Here is a 6,455-nt window from a genome sequence, read left to right on the forward strand (position 1 = left end):
GCCACCTTGGTGTTGCCAGAACGTACGACCGTGTCCGCCGACGCTTTTTCTGGCCCGGCCTCTACCGTTCTGTACAACGTTATGTTAGGTCTTGTGAGTCGTGCCAACGCCGCAAAAGGCCAGCGGTACACCCCGCCGGGCTCCTTCAACCGATCGACGTACCTGCCGAGCCTTTCTATCGTGTCGGCCTCGACCTGCTGGGCCCTTTCCCTCTTTCTACCGACGGTAACAGGTGGGTCGCCGTCGCCATAGATTACTCGACCCGTTTCGCAATTACGAGACCTCTTCCAAGCAGCTGCGCTACAGATGTCGCCGACTTTTTGATTCAAGACGTCATCTTACATCATGGTGCTCCTCGTCAACTGGTCACCGATCGCGGTCGCTACTTTTTATCTAAGGTAATTGACGATCTACTTCGTTCTTGTGCAACCAAGCACAAGCTTACGACGGCCTACCATCCTCAAACAAACGGCCTCACAGAACGTCTGAATCGCACACTCACAGACATGCTCGCCATGTACGTGTCGACGGATCATCGTGACTGGGACATTGCGCTACCCTTTGTCACTTTCGCTTACAATAGCTCACGCCACGACACTGCTGGATATTCTCCCTTTTACCTTTTGTATGGAAGAGACCCGACATTGCCGTTCGACACGCTTGTACCCAACCCTGCCGACCTGTCCACAGCATATGCTCGCCGCACTATTAGCACCGCGGAGAAAGCCCGTCAGATTGCCCACCAGCGCCTTTCGGACTCGCAGCTCCGTCAGAAACGTAGCTATGACAGCCACCATCGGGACATCCACTTTAGTCCAGGTGACCTCGTTCTTCTGTGGACTCCGTCGCGACATGTTGGTCTGGCTGAAAAGCTTCTACCCAAGTATTCCGGACCTTATCGTGTGCTACGGCAGGTAACTGATGTTACCTATGAAATAGCACCTCTAAACCCTTCGATACCTTCCACATCTTCCGACATCGTCCACGTCGCTCGCCTCAAGCCGTACATCTCGTCCAACACCTGCTAACAAGCGCCGGGTCGGCGCTTTTCGCCGCCGGAGGTCGATGTTGCGGGTTCGCGGCTATGCAGCTATGCGGGCGGTGCGAAGAAGAAGACGACGACGTTTTTGGGCTGTTCGAAAATACACAACGGCTGCCATCTTGACTGCTGGAGTACTTTTCTACTCTAAAGTAGTAAATACATTCGCAACAATATTATTGCTATTATTATTATTATTATTGGCGGTGCAGCTGCAAACGTCCTCCGCTATGCACTTATTGCAGATATTTCAAGAGTAGCACACTCTCTTCTCATTTCATTTCCTTGAGATGGTGTTATTAAATCCATGAGTATTTTTTATCATTATGTTCATAGAAGAGTACGTAAATGAAGGTAGCATGAAAGTAACCAAAACACGCAACTTAGCTTCACAAAAAAAAGCCTACTGGCTTTTTCAGCTTGCCTTTGTTGTACATAGCCTGGTCACTCCTCACAACGGTGTTCATGCTGTCTGAGACGCATCTGGAAGCTAAGTTGCATGTTTTGGTTGCTGACAAGGAAGGCTTCTTTTCAACTCTAGATGGCTCTATGTATAATGATAAGGTGGCCACTGGTTTGAAAAAAAGCTGAATAAATCATTTTCTGAGCAACTGCAGCCAATCAATTTATGTGGATGGACATGCATCTTCACTTTCACATGCAAAGTCTGGTGTTCCCCAGGGATCAATCATGAGACCAGTTTTGTTTCTCATTTACATCAACGACATTGGACATGGTTTGTCATCTACTATCAAATTATTTTCATACAACTACATCATTTATAGAAAAATTGGCAGTACCCAAGCTAACGAGTCATTATAGTTGGACCCTAATAAACTCGCATTTTGTGTCACCATGGCAAATTAACACTTCCAAAACGAAGGCCATGACGTTTACAAGAGCACATAAAACAGAAATGAGTCAATATGAAATTCAAGCTCTCCCCATTGAAAAAGTAGCCCTATTTAAATATCTTGAAATTAATTAATCTTCTGACCTGCCTTAGAATAAGCGCATCGATATCATAACTAGTGAGGTGTCAAAAGCACTTGGATTTATTAAAAGAAACCTTTACTTAGTGAACTATACCTCTAAAATGCTAGCGTACACTACACTTGTCCGTTGAAAGATAGAATATGCATCCATCATCTGGAACCCACATCAATCATATCTCATCGATTAACTAGAATCAATACAAAATGAAGCAGCAGGATTTATCACCAAGTAGTATTCTCGCAACTGCAGCACTACAGATATTACACACTCACTTTCATTACCCCTTCTTGAAACACGCAGACTGTCGTTGCTGTTGTTGCATTTTCATAGATTTCATCGTAGTAAATCTGCCTTCGTAAAGCTTGCACAAACACACCTCATAATATTTTGAAACATATTGACAAACAATTCAAAATACAGCCTTTTTTGGTACGCACAATTATGTATCAACACTCACATTACTTCGAAGCACACATCACTGGAACACACTGCCGGGCGACATCGCTTGATTCATTGATCATGCCGCCTTTGTAAACCTATTCAATATTTTCTTGGACATATGACTTACCTATCTGTGTGAGTTTGTAAGTGCATGTTTGTGCTTATTTTTACTCTTCTTTCAACGTAAATATATTTTCTCCATAAAAATGATAATAGTCTTGCTTGGGATACTCCAACGCAAAAATTTTGGTCTGTCTGTCAGCAAAAAGGCTCAAGTACGACCACATCCACAGCATCCACCAGTATTGCTCAAGTTTCTGCGTTCATACTTGTACGATTGTCAATAAAAAGCAAATATTGAGCATATTTGAGGCACAATATCAACACGTCAATATTGTGCACTGTGTTTATTTATACTAGAAAAGGTATAAATAAGTAATTCTAAGCACTGCAGCTGACAAAGCGACGCTTCGCATGGAAAGGCGAGTCTCTTACGCTTTTCTAAGACGATACTGTGCTGCTACCTGTCTTGAAATCTACAAAGTATGCCCTCCAAGATCGCACGCATGCTGCGTGCTGCGTGCTCGCTATAACATAGGCCATCCTTTCGTTTTCTGAAATTACCGCCAGATGGCACTCATGTCTCACGCAACACCTTCAGGATCCCATTCACCAGTTTTCTCGTGCAAAACATCAAATAAATATTTCTGTCTATTCACTCTTTTCAGGCGAAATACAATAGTCTTTCGGCGACATTTTTGGTCAAATATGCAGATAGGGGGCAATTTTTTCATGGCAATTTTCTGTATATATATTTTTTTGCACTATAGCTGTGTCTCTCTTATTGAGTTTTCATTCCTGCCACAATTTTTTTTCCTTTTGCATCTTAGTCTATGGAACCGTATTTTACATTGTTTACCCCTTTAATTTTATAATGGCAATGTTCTGATTTGCAAATTTATTGTATAACTGAAACCCCCTGCGTAATGCCTGAATGGGCCTTTAGGGTATATATTAATAAAAAAAAGTGTTGATGCACAAAGCGGGTGACTGAACGAATAAGCTTATGCCCTGTTACTAACGCTTAATCAGGAACATGTAGCGGCAAGTGTGAAAAAAGCAAAAAGGCAAAAACTATCAGTTTTTATTTCAGTGAAGATTCATGTTGCCACTAAGAACTGTTGTTTCAGGAAAAGACACTTGGTAAATAAATTTTTCAGAGTATATTCAAAGAAATTCGGAGCGTTTGAAGACTTGTGATCCGCTAAGAATTTCTAACTCAGAGTCTATCATCTTATCACTAAGTGAACAACCTTCTTTGTGCCGTAATGCATTCGGTATAGACGTAAAAGATTTATCTTATTGTTTGCCCCAATGTGAAGATTTGAAGTGTATAAAGCAGTGCATGAGAGAAGATAATGATGAGTTGTTGTTTCAGTGCCAGTGTGGCATCTCTATTGCATCGTTTTTAGAGCTCATGCAGGCCACCTAAATGCTGCCGTTGTGTTTTGGAAGGGAAATAATTTTGTCCAAAAATCTGGTATCTGCATTGAATCATGAATATACCTGTAATTAGTTATATTTTTGGGGGTATGTAGACGGGCATTGGGTATGTAGACGGGCAGCTGCAAAAGCATTTCAATTGGTTATCATCACACGCTGTTTGATATGTCCATGACTTCTTATTTCTACTGGACAATAATAATTGCTCTTTACTGGTTGCTAATATAAAGAAAGATGTTAAGGAAAACGAAATGTCAGCGTTTCACTTTGGAGTTTCAAAAAATTGATGAGCTACAGTTTCTCGATTTAACACAGGCTTTCGTAAAAGATCACATATATAGCAATACCAACCTAGATTCATAAAGCTATTCTGGCCGCTCGAAACCACTCAAAACCATACCATACCACTCAAAACCATACAGGGAGCCATTGTGTCAACTTTGCTGGGTGCCGCTCTTCAGAAGTTACGCGAGCACCTTATGGCGCATGCATTTGATGCACAAGTTGCTCGCCTTGCAAATTCTGGCTTTCCGAATGACGTGATTTGCTCCTTGTCGGAAAAACTTATTTCAAAGATCGAGAAGTTTTATCATTGTGATTCTAGTGCACTAGAAATTAGCAAGAAAAAGAGGCAGGCAGTTATCCCATACATACACAGGATAGCACATGGTTTGAAAAATGTTGGTGCTCGTTATTGCATAACCATGTCATTCTCAGCATGTAATAAAGTGCATAATGTGTGTACTTTGGTGGATAGAGCATTGTGTCAGCAGCCAGGAAAAGGGAACAAATGTGTCTCCAGTCATGTCCACAGATATGCTCCTTGCACTACTGGCGTGGTTTATGGGATTCCACTGTCTTGCAGCTGCGAATATTTAGGTGAAATGGGGCATTACATAAACGTGTGCTTAAGAGAGCATGGGCTAATGCCATCACATGCTAAAATCACGTCTAATTTGGCAGCTCGTTGTAGGCCATGTGGATGTGTGCTCAGGGCTGGGCAGAGATGCCCGAAAAAGTATTCCGGAATGCAGATATCGAAATGTGTGGTTTGGAAGCATAAAATACAGATACTGAGATAAATTTGTAATTCATGTGACAGGATATTTCAGAGATACGTTTGCAAAAAGACAAAAAAGTATTCCAGAATACATATACTAAAATACTTTTGTCTATGCCGGGGATAGTTATACTCCATAAAAACATTTGTTATGTGCAGCATAATATTTAAAATGTGCAGCACATTGAAACTTGCAAATGAAATTCACTTATTATATTTTCACCATTCTCCGAGTGTCATTAAGGCATTACAAAGGATGCTCACACTGCACATAATTGTTAATAACCACATATTTACAGATATCAGTTGCAATAAAAAACTATGCCATATGAGAGCATCAGTCACACACATTGTACACTGAAATCCGGAACTCGACAGCAACATTATTAGTTATGCTAGAAGGAGCATAGTTCAAGCGAAGTGCTGGAACCATAAACAAACGAACTTCCAGTTGAAGGTTTAGTGTTTTCTAGAATCATCTTAGAAAAGGCAGAAAGAATTAAGAACGGACAAAACAAGGAATGCGAAAGGAAACTCAAAAAGACCTCTTTCGAATCGCTGTTTGGCCATGCTGGCGTTTTTCAGAAATGCTCTGCAGAAAGAAGTATCGTAGATGGCACACGGCCCCTAATTCTCTTTGGGTGGTTTGTGGCTTCCGCAATAAGCTCCAGTTTTCAAATGGGCACTGCAAAAGAAAAGTAAAAAAAAACGAGAAAAACAAACACTACTCGTTCAATCGGCATGAGGAAATACATTTAAAAAATGGCGCCCGTTGTGCAGTATACAATACTCCTCACAATAAAAATATCTGTGCTGGAATTCAATATAGCAGTATAACATAGTTGTCACGCTGAAGCAGGCCATTATTCAAACACATCATGGGATGCGGGTAGCAAAGCAACTAGCTCGCTTTCAAGAAGGTAGGAGTCAGTTTCGCCCTCAGCAGAAATGTAGAAATGGTGGGTGCATATCTTGCCGTGGACTGCCAAGGTCACAGCAGAAATTTTTTTCCCCATTGTCAACACGTCTCAGCTCGTTTACGAAAAAAAAAGTAACAAGATACCCGTGTCCTGAATAGTATCGCGATACATGCGATACACCGTAAAAGTATTTCACTACTGAGATACAAATACATTTTTTAAATGTGCCTCGATACAGCAATACAGACACTCAAAAGTATCTCTTAAATACTATTGTGATACTACCCAGCCCTGTGTGTGCCCCACTTGTAGAAAACAAATATCAAATATTGACATGTTGATTAGTGCATGTGTGAAGTAGCCGAAGCATTTTCATTAGGTCTAACAACAAGTGCATAAGTATTTCATGTGACACTCGTCTAGATGAAGAACATAAGGTCTTAGAGAAGACATGAATCATTTTGTGTTGTAACACATGTGTACATGTGCATAGTTT

General features: G+C 41.3%; 1 long non-coding RNA gene across 1 annotated transcript; it reads right to left on the minus strand.

Annotated features, from left to right (window-relative positions):
- Positions 1 to 3,604: 3,604 nt before the first annotated feature.
- On the minus strand, positions 3,605 to 6,099 carry LOC119178790 (uncharacterized). Its single transcript, XR_005110774.2, has 2 exons — positions 5,585 to 6,099; positions 3,605 to 4,844 (listed from the first exon to the last, which is right to left on the minus strand). It is a non-coding gene; the product is annotated as an uncharacterized LOC119178790 (long non-coding RNA).
- Positions 6,100 to 6,455: the final 356 nt, after the last annotated feature.

The sequence above is a fragment of the Rhipicephalus microplus genome, unplaced genomic scaffold (genome assembly GCF_043290135.1).
Source record: "Rhipicephalus microplus isolate Deutch F79 unplaced genomic scaffold, USDA_Rmic scaffold_84, whole genome shotgun sequence".
In the NCBI taxonomy this organism is placed as follows: Eukaryota; Metazoa; Arthropoda; class Arachnida; order Ixodida; family Ixodidae; genus Rhipicephalus; species Rhipicephalus microplus.